Genomic DNA, 15,246 nt, shown 5'->3' with positions numbered 1-15,246 from the left:
ACTGATTCCTGATATCCGCTTGCTTGTACAATTGGATGGAGTTTAAATTCATTTCGTATTGTTCACTTGAATCTTCCCATTGATGTTTAGTTCTGCAACTGATCAGTCTCTTATTGGCATATGTGCATCTTGTGAGGATCGCCTCGATATTTCCTTCACTCACAAGCATTATAAGCAAAGATGGATGGAGACTAGAAATGAAAAGTTATACATGCACATTAATGTTTAAATTCAAACATAGAGTAGGAAAATGAATTTAAACTTTACTCCATTGCACAAGCAAGTGGCTATCAGCACTCAATAGCTCAGTGGATAACGCGATGGCATTGGAAACGAACGGTACTGGGTTCGAGTCCCAGATTGAACATCAACTCTGAGATGCAGGTACATCCATCTGACGAGTCTCAAATAGGTCGAAACGCACGTCATGGATTCCACTGCTAGTCACTATCCATCTTTGCTTGTAATACAGAACAATATTTCATTTGTAGTTTAATATAAGTGATGTATAAAATCTGTACAATAATAATTACCGAATATCAAAACACGGCATTTAGTATATGACATTAAAAAGTTGTCCCGATATCTTATGTAAAAACATTTTGAATGTTACTAATTAACCATATAATTTTTGATGATATTTTTTAACGGCTAAGATCATGAGCCAATTGAAGCTAGACCACCATAGAAAACCTAGAAGAACTGGACGGCCGTTTCGTCCTCTGATATTAATCAACATATACTCACTAGTGACTGGCTTCAAGAGGTATTTCCTGAAGTTCTAGTGAGAAGCAGTAACCATTAGAGTTCAACCGGGTCCGTTGTGAGGTGGTAACTCACTGAAGACAATGGTGGACGGTCGATCAATTTCTTGGATTGGTTGAAATTAGGCATTAACACCGTTGGATGCCGGCCAGTTCAGTGGTGTAGAGGTTAAGCGTTCGAGCGCGAGACCGTTGTGTCCTGAGTTCAAATCTCGTGAGGCGGGATCGTGGATGAGCAGTACTGAGGAGTCCTACAGTAGGACGAAACGGCCGTCCAGTGCTTCCAGGTTTTCCATTGTGGTCTAGCTTGAATTGACTCCCGATCTCAACTATCAAAATTACTATAATATCGGCAAAAAGCTCCTTCTGAAATTTTTTTCATTTAATATATAAGCCATGTTTTCTTTTGAATAGAACACTGACAGATAGTTATTTCTTGTCTTTAAATATTAATAAGGTTTATAAAATGATATAAATGAAATTTGTTCATCTAGACAAGTAACTGTCAATGAATGCCAAATTATTTGCCTGAATAATTAATTGATAAGTTAATAATGTTTACTAAATGAAAAATGAATCATTTTGTAACCTTTTCTTTAGTGTTGATTACATTCGAAAGCTATTTAGCTGAACAGTAACCGAAAATTTAGTTTCGAAACAGTTCAGTAGTAACCGATTTAGATAAAGTATAGATTGTTGTGAAGTATATGTTTTATAATTATTATGATTTTATCACGTGATTTATCCATCAATTGGAATACGACTTTTCCAATCTTAGCACTATGCCAACCAATGACGTTCGACAGGTATGAGTAGTCTAAAGTCTTTATTAGTCCCTTGTCCGCCTAGCCCTTCCACTTGAGTCAGGAACACCAATTACAGCTTCTGTTATACGAATCATTTATTTCAAGCATACCCGGTTTATATACCAGACAAACAGACCACATCACACTATAAAATAGAAAATAACATTTATACGTGATCAAACCAAATGCGACTGTGAACATGAAAGACTGTAATCAATGAAATGATTATAATTTAGGAACAGTAAATCATGTAATAATAATCCATAGGTCAAAATGAAGCTTATAATAGGATAAATATAAATATGTACAATCTAATTACTCAATAGTGAAACAATAAATATATATATAGAATAATCGTCCATTAATGAATCGCAGAAGTTACCCATACTTATGTCTTCGCTAAGATATAATAATAATCTTCTCAATCTGAAGAGGAAATGAATAAATCATTTAAATTGATAATCAATAATAGAAGTGAGATTGACTTTCCCATAGTAACAACCTCGAATAAAATGTATCCAATTATTTCATAAAATACTAAAAAATATACGATAATATCTGAAGATATACTGTAAAACACACAATAAACATGAACTGATTTCTTGTCGTAATCAATAAATTATGAGGAGTCGCATAATAGGACGAAACAACCGTCCAGTACTTCCAGGTTTTCCATGGTAGTCTAACTTCGATTGATTCATAATCACAACGTATTAAAATTACTGTTTGTTTAGAAGAAGATTATACTTCCACAAACTAAATTCAGTTTAATAAGTCAATGGAAGCTAGACCATCATGGAAAACGTGGAAGCATTGGACGGCCGTTTCATCCTATTGTGGGACTCCTCAGCTGTGAACATGCACGATCCTGCCCCGCGAGATTCGAGCCTAGGGCCTGTCGGTCCCGCGCGCGAACACTTAACCTCTAGACCATTAGGCAGGCATCCAACGGTGTTAATGTCTAACTTCAACCAATCCACGCAATTGAGCAACCGTGCTTCCAGGTTTTCCATGGTGTTCTAGCTTCAATTGATTCATAATCTCAACGTATGAAAACTACTATAATATCCACAAAACTTCTTCTGAGATTATAAATCATTGATTAATATGAAATTCATACAATAAACTTTGAATCATTGAAGTATACACTCAAGAAATTCTCCATATAAACGTTAAGTGATATTAACTTTACGATAGTCATTTACTTAAACCGAACTTTAAATTTACGGTCATATAAAATCATTTGGTTAACAATTTAATTAGTAATTTTTTAAAAAAAGGACTCTACCAAGGGTTAAGGAATAAAAGTAACCTAAATGACCTAAATTGTATTTATCTAGTATGAGTTTGCCCTGTAGCATTAGACTAATTGCGGAAATAATTTTCTAATGTAAAATCAATTAAACATTATCATGAATAATGAATTAATGATTTAATTAACTAACAATATACTCATTATAAATCTATCATATAACTCGTCAGTCAGCTACAACGTAGAACCAGGCACATGTATGCATTGGTCCAAGTTGCCATACCTCATTAGCTCAACAGGATCAACACCGAATTCATAGAAGTAGTTAATTTAGTGGTGGTAATATATAAAAGATAGGTTGTATATAAGGATATAGTATAGAAAGGAAGAAAGTTATGAAGCAATTTTAATCTCAAGGTTTAAGGGAAGATAAAGGGTGTATACACTTACGCCATTGTAATCAATTATGAGTAATGTCACCTAGAGTCTCTAACCATTGGTTACGATAGTCACGTGGACCCCAACCAGGTAGTCTGCATCTACCAACATAGCTCAGACTAGAAGTTAGTGACTTCAAGCTCTGATACCAAGTTTTGGTTTGGCCGCCTCTAACTCTCTTCCAACCATCTCCAATACTAGTCAGCATAGCGCGTCGTGGTCATCGGTGTTCAGGCATACGTAACACGTGGTCCAACCATCTCAGTCGATGAAGAGTCATGACCTCATCAACTGATTTACCATCTAACCTCACTATTACTTACCCGGTTATCCCAGCAGATGCGAGCAATATTTCTAAGACATCTGTGGTCAAATACTAGTAACTTACGAGTATCTTCTAATCTTAATGGCCATGTTTCACAGCCGTAAAGTAGAACAGAGCGAACTGCAGTATATTCGTCCCTTAATTGATAGACGGATATCTCGTCTTCGCCATAGGTGACGTAAGTTGGCAAAAGCCAAACGAGCTTTTCGAATCCGTGCTGAGGGAGAAATATAAGTTTTTTCAAATGTTTTTAATATAAAATAAAAGTATGACAATTTCAAAACATTCAGCTGACGAGTTCTGAATAGGACGGAACACGCGTCTTGGGTTGCATTCTAGTCAACATTTATCTCTTTTTGAAATATACTTAAATGTTAAACTTGTTGACAGATAATGGTTTGATTGTGACTTTAATTACATGATAATAACCTACAGTATTGTCAGAATGATATGATCATAGAATTGTGACTATGTATTCGTATACATTAGGGAAAGGGATTTTTATGGTATTAATTAATTGATATCAGTGACAAGTGAAGTTTTACCTGTGAACAAGCATGTTTCTGTTTAAATATCAATAAATCAATGCTAAATGTGGCTTCTTCAGTTAGTTGGTTTCAAGAAGGAAAGTGTTCTTTTCATTTGCCAGAATAAAAAATGAGTGGGTATAAACGATATCGTATTATTTTAAATCTATTTACTATACATAGTTAATAGGTTGCGTATATCAAGTATTATTTTATTAGAGGAAAACAATATATTTATAACTACGTTAAGTAGCAAATTAAACGTATGAATGAATTGGTTTTGGTGATGATATCTAAAAACATTGGTTTAATAGAAATCAGTTATAAAAACTGTATTAATATAGGAAACCACTATGGTCGCAGTTTCCAACATTTACTTACTTACTTACTTTCTTACGTCTGTTACTCCCAATGGAGCATAGGCCGCTGACCAGCATTCTACAACCCACTCACTTTGTCATGGGCCTTCCTTTCTAGTTCTATCCAATTTTTGTTCATTCTTATCATATCTATCTCCATTTCTTGGTATAATGTGTTCTTTGACCTTCCTCGTTTTGTTTGACCTTCAGGATTTCATGTGAGAGCTTGTCTTGTAATGCAGTTGGGTGATTTACTCAATGTATGTCCTATCGACTTCCAGCGCTTCCTTCTGTTACTGATAGTGTCGTTTCCAACATTTACCCAGTATTAATCATTATTATATTATCAATGCACTCAATTTATTTGCTTTAAAATAATAGTAAACATACTATTTTAAAGAATAGAGATCATATTAGAGAATAGTAAAATTATTAAGAAAGTGACAATATAATGATTTTAAAGTAAATTATGAATAAAGGACCTCAGAGATTCGTAAATAGTTAGATTGATATATTCTATAATCAAAGATTTATTAAGAATATAGTATCGAAAATCAATAAAATTGAACTGTTATTTTTGAATTCCAATCATTATTTCCTGTAAAATGAAAACAAAGCTTTTAACATTATCCTTTTTTTTTGAATAGAAGGCAATCAAACTGTGAAGAATTCCTTTTCATTAAACGACTGATTCCATGTATTTCTGATCCTTTTATGTATTTGGTTTTGTAGATTTAGTTGATAAATAATGGAGGCGATATATGATCGGTTCTTGAGCAAAGTAATTTGTATGTTGATGCTATATTTAAACATTTTTTCTATCCTCTGGTGACAAGTGATTTTTCTGAAAAAAATTCATTTTTGTTAAAACAAATTAACTCACTATATAGTGAATTAGAACAAGAGTAGGGATAACCAAATGTATTTATGTGCAAAATCTGACAATCATACAGTAAACTGTTAATTTGAAAACTATCAACCAATTGTTTCAATTTTGACTGTTCATTCTGCAAATATCAGTTCATCCTCTCTGATTGCATTGTTCATGCATTTTCATACCAATTGCGTGTCGTTCCGGTTCTTTTCTTATCGATCTTCTACTGAAATATACTCAATGTCCGACCATAGTTATATACTACTTATGTGGATATAAGTAGCCAACACCATGAGTAGAGTGTGTATTGATAAGGAAGATGCAGCAATGCAAAAATTTATTTCATTTTCAGATGCTAACGCATACGCTTCACTAATCATTAAGGTTTTGAAGCCTTCTTTACGTTATACTCAAGACTATCAAAACAGTCTTTGTTGAGATCTGAGATTTTTCAACAAATGCCTTCATACGGGATTTATTTTCAAGCTGACTTGGTTAGCGTGTACTAGTGAAATAAAAGATAAGTGTTTTGTATTACATACAACTTGGCACTATATGTCAACAGATATTAATCATATTGAGTTGTGAATAATAGCAAGTAAGAGGCATAGACCATTACAACCAGAGACGGATGTGTTATCTGTGGAACCAGTGAATATTTATCCTTTCATTACAATGCTATAGCATTTTTAGCTACCAGTAATTGGTTTGAATATAGGCATGAATAACGGAACCTGAATGTATTTATATTGAGACAACAAACTAAATATGATAAATTCTGATTCATGAATTTCAATAGCAAACTAATACTTAAAATATAATCATACAAAATCGTTTATAATTTTGTGTGCATGGTGGAAACGAAGATAGTTTCCATGTTTAAAGCATGCTACATACAAACATTTGATAAGGATGAATGACAATATATTCAACGGTATGATGTATGTCGCTTCCACGGTGTAGGCAGCCGGGAAGTGATATTAACCCTCATACCCGTAACTGCACATGAGACCAAGTTGGTCACATTCAAATCCTTCCTACACCTGCCAATACTCTCTTATCTCCACGACTAACCCTTCTCACTTACTTTTATCACCCCTCACCTCTAGGGCAAACGATTCGAGTACACGGAACGTTATCTCTGGTCCCCTGAAACCACGCTCTAAACTACTGATGATGTATGTCTACATGGTCAGACGAATAACAATTATAACAAGTTGACAATATAGGTAATTTTTTATCGCAACAAATAAAAAGTAAACCACAAGCTAAATACCAAGTAGATGTTACAGTGTGAGGAATATAAAAACAATTTGTCATATTAAAAACACAAAGTTCAGCGAAGGGATCTCTTTTCAACGAAAGCAGTTAGGAGTTCTATACTTGAACACCTAATCGACTGTGATCATTCTACGGATCCACAGTCTGATTTTAAGGTTGTTTATATGATTCATTGAAATCTACCTAGATTTCTTTGTATCCAACTCCTAAAAATAGCTGAAGCTCTTGCCATCCATGAGCTTAAACCAGAACTATGCGTACAAAAGAAGTACACCTTACCATTATCGTTACCATGGCCCTAATATTATTACTATTATCATTATTACTGCATTTCCCCTTTACTTATGTCTTATATTCTCAATAATTTTATTCATGAATACTCATCATATCACCTTATTTATTTTTACACCTCTGTGACCTTTAATGACCTTTAATTATTGTAACATAAACATTTTAGATCAGAAGGGGTTTTGTGGAGATTTCAGTATTTTCATAGTTTAAGTCATGAGTCAATTAAAGCTAAACCCTTATGGAAAACCTGGAAGCACTAGAAGACCGTTTCGTCCCATAATGGGACTCCTCAGCATTTTATTCATTTTATTCATTTTAATTATCTTATTATATTCACTAAATCTATTGTTATTACTCGTATTACGTAACCTAATATTACAATATTTCTATTACGTCATCTTGGTTATTTCCTCAAGGAATTAGTACTTTAACAAAAAATTTTTTCATATAAGTACGATTGTACAGCTTGATGATTAATTCGTTGAAAAGAGATTCCTTCGCTGAACTTCGTGTTTTTTAAGTTTTAATGTTTAAATGGGAATTGTATGCCAATTTGTCATATGTAGACTTATATTCACTAACTCAAAATTGTTTGCCAAGTGTTATCATGAGACAATGGTTGTTAATATTTGAAAATATATGAAAATACTAAATCTCCATAAAAACCCCCTTTTGATAATAATAATCATATGCTCACTAGTGACTGACTTCGAGAGGTAAATCCGGGAGTTCTATTGAGAAGAAGTGACCAGTGGAGTTCAAACCACGTCTGTTGTGAGATATCAACTCACTGAAGACAATTGGTAAACGGTCGCTCAAACTTCGTGGATTGGTTGAACTTAGACATTAACACCATGCATGCCGGCTCAGTGGTCTAGAGATTAAGTGATCTGGCGCGAGAGTGATAGGTCCTGGGTTCTAATCTCGCGAGGCGAGGTCGTGGACACGCACTACTGAGGAGTTCCACAATAGGACAAAACGACCTTCCAGTGCTTCCAGGTTTTCCCTGATGGTCTAGCTTCAATTGACTCACGCTTTCAATTATGAAAATACTAAATCTCCACAAAAAACCCCTTCTGTTAATATAAACTTTGTTTATTCTTTATAGTACCGAATTCATTAACTTGAAAAGAAAATAATACTATCTATACTTTAATCTAAGCTGAATATCAGGTGTCATTGTGAACTCTTTAGTTGTTACTTCTATGACAGTGGTTAAACGTTCTATGTTACCATATATACTGAGAACCTGTAATTTCTACCCTAAATAAGTTTAGGCATGTGATATGTTTCGTTTTTCATTAATCCTGCATTCTCTAATCATTCACATATTGAATCACCTCTAAAGATCGTTGTACACATCAATAGTTGTTGTTTTTTCTCTAAAGGCATTCCCTTAGAATATATAAGCAATGAATAATTCATTGTTTACTTATCCATCACTTTCATTTCCTTGATTTCTTTACATCACTTTAACAGTTTCTTGTGAATGAATTGGCGGTTTGACTAATAGAATTTCTATGGTAACGTATTTTCTCGCTACATTGCTCATCTGTGACTTTGTTACTAGGTTAAATAATTTTCTCAAAAATCCCTATCAGATAAAAATAACTTTGTTTGAATAATTTGCTACTAAATCCATGTAAAAAGCATCATTCAAACAATTAAATTACCAAGTTTTTATAACTTTTTAAAATAGTTTATTATGTTGTTATAGTACTACTATTTATTCCGGGAAGCGAGATCTGACTCACAAGTCCTCATCCTGCCTTCTGGATATTGGGACTGTTCCCATGAACTAACGTGAGTGGTAACCAGGGTGATGGAGATCGGCCTATTCAGCTACTCTACCTATACCCACAACTGATTACGAAAGCTAAAAAGAATCATTGTACAATTATTCTTGACTCAAAAAGAAAGAATGAATGAGTCTGCTCAAAAATTGCAAAAACACCTATTAAGCCCAAGCAGTTGTGCCTTGCTTTGATGTGATATCCTTCTCCAGAAGGTCCTACGAGGCTTCACCATGTTACTATGAATGGAAGGGGTGTTAATTATTTGTTTATAAAGTTACGAAATTTTACAATTATTTCTTCCGTATTCTTTATATCGATTTATTCAAGAAATAATTAAGAATTTAATTGAATTTCCTTTTTGTTTCTATGTTTTAATTGAAAAATATTATTTCCGCGTCCGTATGAAAATAGTAGTAAATGAAACTAATTAAAAAGGTTACCGAGATTGTTTTTTAAAAAAAAATTGCGCAATTTTAAACTGTAAATAAGATGAATTTTTAAAAATCGATTATTCATGACACTATCATTTATCACAAGGGGTTTTTGTGGAGATTTCAGTATTTTCATAGTTGAAATTATGGGTCAATTGAAGCTAGACTACCATGGAAAACCTCAAAGTACTGGAAGGCCATTTCGTCCCATTGTGGGACTCCTCAGCAGTGTGCATCAACGATCCCACCTCGCGAGGTTTGAAGTGAGACATTAACACCGTTGGATGACGGCTTAGCGGTCTAGTGGTTAAGCATTCGCGCGCGAGATTGATAGGTCGTAGGTTCGAATCTTGCGAGGTGGGATCGTGGATTCGCACTGCTGAGGAGTCCCACAATAGGACGAAACAACCATCCAGTGCTTCCAGGTTTTCCATGGCGATCTGACTTCAATTGACTCATGATTTAACTATGCAAATACTGAAATCTTCACAAAACCCTTTCTGAAAATACTGACTGCACATCATACATAACTGATTATGGTAGAAGAGGAAAGAAGTTAATTTTATGCTGAATTAATTCAAATATATGTTGTATTTTATGTGGAACAAATACTGTATCAAATTAATACAAAGGAACCATATATTGAATAAATAACACGCCAAAACTTATAAAAAAATGTAGTATTGAATAAATATCAACACAGAATTAAAACATAATCTTGCTTTTTATATAGTTCTAACAGATTTAATGCATATGGAAACCTCTAATAGGCTATCAATTATATGACAATCGATAATGGAACACCAATTACCACGACGCGCTATGCTGACTAGTATCGGCGATGGTCGGAAGAGAGTTGAGGGCGGCCAAACCAAAAGATGGCATCAGAACTGAAAGTCACTAACTTCTAGTCTAAGCCATGTTGGTAGATGCAGACTACCTGGTTGGTGTCCACGTGACTATCGTAACCAATGGTTAGTGTTAGTGGGATATAGATTGGATTAAGCATGTTTTATGCATGATGATGTTGCTGCGCGCTGATTGGTTAATTTTAAACCGATCAGCCCGGGCATATTATTGCAGAAAAATCTATAAGCTTCTTATGCATATACTATAAATATATGAACAATATTTAAACTATTGATTGCTGATTGCGGATTGCTGTTCACTTATCATTATTATTTTGAATACAACTTCATTCCTGTTCAACGTGTTCTGATTTTGGGGTCTTGTCGAGTGTCATCGTATAAGAATACTAAGCAATAGGAATAGCTGGGTCGTTTATATAGCAAAAACCACAAATATAACAGTGGCGACGGGGAAAAAGGAAAATTCTTTCAAAATGCCTATATCAGATGACCAGCTCAGCCGAATACTACAGCAACAGCAAGCACAACTTGACGCACAAATGCGCCTGTTAGAAACTCTGACGCAACAGCTTAACATACACTACTCGAGTTCACATGCTACTACAAGTACTTCTTCTTGTGATGTAGTTGCCAGCAGCATCCCAGAATTCTATTATGACCCCGAATGTGGCAATACATTTCTCACGTGGTTCAAGTGTTGGGAAGGCACATTTAGAATAGAGTTCTGTAATCAAGACGACGCATGGAAGACTCGACTGTTGATGCGCAAGTTGGGAAGTCATGAACATGCACGCTATGCTGATCATATATTACCAAAGTTACCTCGAGAGCTCAGTTTCGAGGAGACAGTATCTCAGCTGTCAGAAATATTCGGTGAATCTTCCTCATTGTTTAGTATTCGCTACCAGTGTCTTAATTTGGTGAAACGAGAAGCCGATGAATATGGTGTTCTAGCAGACATCGTCAACAGAGAATGTGAAAAGTTCAAGTTACGCTCGTTGACAGAAGATCAATTTAAATGCCTTATATTCATCAAAGCTCTCCAGTCACCACAAGATGCTGAGATTAGAACCAGACTTCTAACTCGTTTGGATCAAGATCCTAACATCACACTCAGAACGTTAACAGATGAGTGTAAGCGGCTACAGAACATCAGACACGACAATCAGTTGATTGAACAGGTAAATCCTAATTTAACCTGCAGTAGTGTCAATGCTATTACGAGGTTAAAAGTTCAGAAACCGAAAACAAGTGGTAGCAAACCAACGACTGCATGTTGGTTATGTGGTGATTGGCATTATGTACGATTCTGCCCATTCAAGAAACATAAATGTCAGATGTGTAACAAACGTGGGCATAAAGAAGGTCATTGTCCTCCAAATCGTACGTCCCAGCCTAAGGAGAAGCACAAACGTCCTCGACACATAAAATCAGCCAAATCTAAATCACTTTCTCTGGTAGCAGCCTTTCAAACAGACTATGACATTCGGAGAAAGTATGTTACGATCCAGATTAATGGTATAGCGGTTCGTCTTCAAATTGACACAGCATCCGATATTACTCTAGTGTCTAGAGAGACTTATAACTTGCTGGGAAAACCGCCAATGAAGCCATCCAAGGAAACGGCTAAAAACGTATCTGGAGGTGTACTGAAGCTAGTTGGTGAATTACAATGTGAATTTTCCTTCAATGGAAATAGCTGTAAAGGAGTATGCTATCTAACAGAACGACCAAACCTTGATCTACTTGGTCTAGATATGTTAGAAAAGCTTGGATTAATGGATATACCCATCAACAGCGTGTGTAACGTATCGTGTCCGTCATCAGACACCACTTCATATGAAAAAAAGACAGGTGAAAAAGTTCTAGAAAATCTGAAGAGAAAATTCGCCGCTGTCTTCCAGAATAGCCTTGGTCACTGCACTAAAGTGAAAGTTCATTTACCCCTGAAAGCAGATGCCAAACCGATTTTTCGCCCGAGACGTCCTGTGCCATATGCTGCTCTTGAATTAGTCGATCAGGAACTTAATCGTTTGCAGCAAGCTGGTGTTATCCAACCGGTTAATTACTCTGCATGGGCCGCGCCGATTGTAGTGATTAGAAAGCCCAATGGAACTATCCGCATATGTGCTGATTTCTCAACGGGTTTAAATGCTGCATTGGATGAATATCAATATCCATTACCTGTTCTTGAAGACCTGTTTGCTAAACTAAATGGTGGTACATGTTTCGCAAAAATAGACTTTTCGGATGCCTATCTGCAAGTAGAGGTAGATGACGATAGTAGAGAGCTTCTGACTATCAACACTCATCGAGGGTTATTTCAATACACCCACCTACCATTCGGCATCAAGACCGCACCTGCCATCTTTCAGCAAATAATGGATACAATGCTAACTGGCATACCGGGTGCAGCAGCTTATCTATATGACATCATAGTTATGGGTTCCACCAACAGTGAACTTTCCGATCGTCTACACCAAGTTCTCAACCGAGTGTTGGAATATGGTTTCCAACTACGTGAAGAAAAGTGTATCTTCTTCATGCATTCGATCAAATACCTTGGTTTCATCCTAGATAAGAACGGCCGACGACCAGACTCTGCCAATATAGAAGCCATTCAGAAAATGCCCGTACCAACTGACGTCCCTTCATTAAGATCATTCTTGGGATTAGTTAGTCACTACAGCACATTTTTGCCTGAAATGCATCGAGTGAGAGGCCCTCTGAATGAATTACTATCGAAAGATAAACCTTGGCAGTGGTCAGCAGAATGTCAAGCATCCTTCGACAAAGTCAAGTCAATGCTCAGCTCAAAGGTTCTCTTGACACACTTCGATCCCAGCTTGGAAATTGTTGTCGCATCTGATGCATCTAGTCACGGAGTTGGAGCAGTTATATCACACGTGTTTCCAGACAAAACAGAGAAGACAATCGCCCATGCTGCCAGATCACTTACCCCAGCCGAACGCAACTACAGTCAAATCGAAAAGGAAGCTCTGGCAATCATTTTTGCTGTCAAAAGATTTCATAAAATGCTTTACGGCCGTAAGTTCACTCTGTTGACAGACCACAAACCACTGATTGCAATATTCGGTTCCAAGAAAGGGATTCCTGTTTACACAGCTAACAGACTACAGAGCTGGGCAATAATGTTTTTGAGCTACGACTTTAACATAAGGTATCAGTCAACCAATACTATCGGTCAAGCCGATGCCCTCTCACGACTTATTGGAGTTCAGCATCCTGGACCGGGGGACATGATCATTGCCTCGATATCAGTTGATCCAGAAATACGGAGCGTAGTAGCAGCGGCAATCCGAAACACTCCAGTGTCGTCAGATGAAGTCAGAAGAGAGACTCTTCGAGACAAGAAGTCAGAAAGTTCCACCTAGAAGGGTGCTCCTCGAAGATCAGTTCAACAGAGCTTCAGCAGTTTTATCAGCGCAGATTATCTCTTTCAATCATCGACGATTGTCTCATGTTTGCTGAACGTGTTATAATCCCAAAGAAGTTGCAACCGGCAGTCCTCGAACAGCTGCATGCAGGGCATCCTGGAATAAACCGCATGAAAGCTCTAGCACGAAGTTATGTATACTGGCCACAATTAGATACCCAACTCGAGCAGCTATCCCGTTCGTGTACAAAATGTGCATTGGCAGCAAAAGCACCACGAAAAGCAGAGTTGCAATCATGGCCGATATCACAGTCACCGTGGCAGCGTATACATTTAGACTTCGCTGGTCCATTCCATGGACAAACTTACCTTCTGGTAGTGGACGCATACAGCAAGTGGCCGGAAATCTTCATCATGGAACATCCAACTGCAAGCTGCACAGTCAAAAAGCTACGTCAATTATTCAGTCGTTTCAGGGTACCAGAACAAGTAGTCAGCGACAACGGCACACAATTTACATCATCTATCTTTTCAGAATTTTGTCAGCAGAACGGAATCAGGCACATCCGAACACCTCCATTTCATCCGCAATCGAATGGTCGGGTAGAACGCTTTGTTGGTACGTTCAAAAACGCCCTAAAAAAATCAAGAGGGGAGGGTACCACCGACGAGATCTTAGAGAGGTTCCTGTTTATCAACCGTTCTACACCGAACCCTCAAATGGGGTCTCTCCAGCGGAAGCGTTACTTGGCAGAAAAATAAGGACACATTTCGATGTCATCCGTCCGACGCCAGCTCGTGAACCCCAACGAAACTTACCGATGGAGAAGCAGTTCAATCGATACCATGGGGCACAAAGACGATTGTTCACGGTGGGTCAAAAAGTACTTGCTATGGACTATCGTGGTAAACATCCTACGTGGACAGCTGGTCGGATCGTGAGAAAGAAAGGGAATGTGGTTTATGAGGTGTCAGTTGGCTCAGAAGTTTGGGTGCGTCATGCTAACCAACTGAAATCAACCTCGATCTCCAACAACGAAACGCAGCATAGATTACCTCTTGATGTTCTGCTAGACACCTTTGAGATCAAAACACCTGAAACAGACAGGACAGTCAAGGTGCAAACGAAGGATGATACAACGTCCTTATTACCTAGAAGATGGACTAACCGGAAGCGCAAACCAGTAAAGCGGTTGCAGTTGGACCCTAACACCAGATCCTACGAATCTGCTCAAGGGGGAGGTGCTAGTGGGATATAGATTGGATTAAGCATGTTTTATGCATGATGATGTTGCTGCGCGCTGATTGGTTAATTTTAAACCGATCAGCCCGGGCATATTATTGCAGAAAAATCTATAAGCTTCTTATGCATATACTATAAATATATGAACAATATTTAAACTATTGATTGCTGATTGCGGATTGCTGTTCACTTATCATTATTATTTTGAATACAACTTCATTCCTGTTCAACGTGTTCTGATTTTGGGGTCTTGTCGAGTGTCATCGTATAAGAATACTAAGCAATAGGAATAGCTGGGTCGTTTATAGTAGCAAAAATACAAAATATAACAGTTAGAGACTCTAGGTGACATTACTCATAATTGATCACGATGGCGTAGGTGTATACAGTCTCTGTCTTCCCTTAAACCTTGAGATTAAAATTGCTTTATATCTGTCTTCCTTCCTATTTTATATCCTTATATACAACCTTTCTTTTATATACTACCACCACTAAATTAACTTCTTCTATGAATTCGGTGTTCATCTTGTTGTGCTAACGAGGTATTTCAACTTGGACCGATGCATAAATGTGCCTGGTCCTACGTTGTAGCT

The 15,246-nt window shown here is 36.8% G+C and overlaps 1 non-coding gene across 1 annotated transcript; it reads left to right on the top strand.

The window, feature by feature from the left end:
• The first annotated feature begins 297 nt into the window (after positions 1-297).
• On the top strand, positions 298-364 carry Smp_tRNA_00863_Pro_TGG.1.1. Its single transcript has one exon. It is a non-coding gene (tRNA).
• The last annotated feature ends 14,882 nt before the right edge of the window (positions 365-15,246 follow it).

Source organism: Schistosoma mansoni, chromosome 3 (genome assembly GCF_000237925.1).
Source record: "Schistosoma mansoni strain Puerto Rico chromosome 3, complete genome".
In the NCBI taxonomy this organism is placed as follows: Eukaryota; Metazoa; Platyhelminthes; class Trematoda; order Strigeidida; family Schistosomatidae; genus Schistosoma; species Schistosoma mansoni.
Note: the sequence above shows the minus strand (reverse complement) of the source record. Positions and strands in the feature narration are given on the sequence as shown.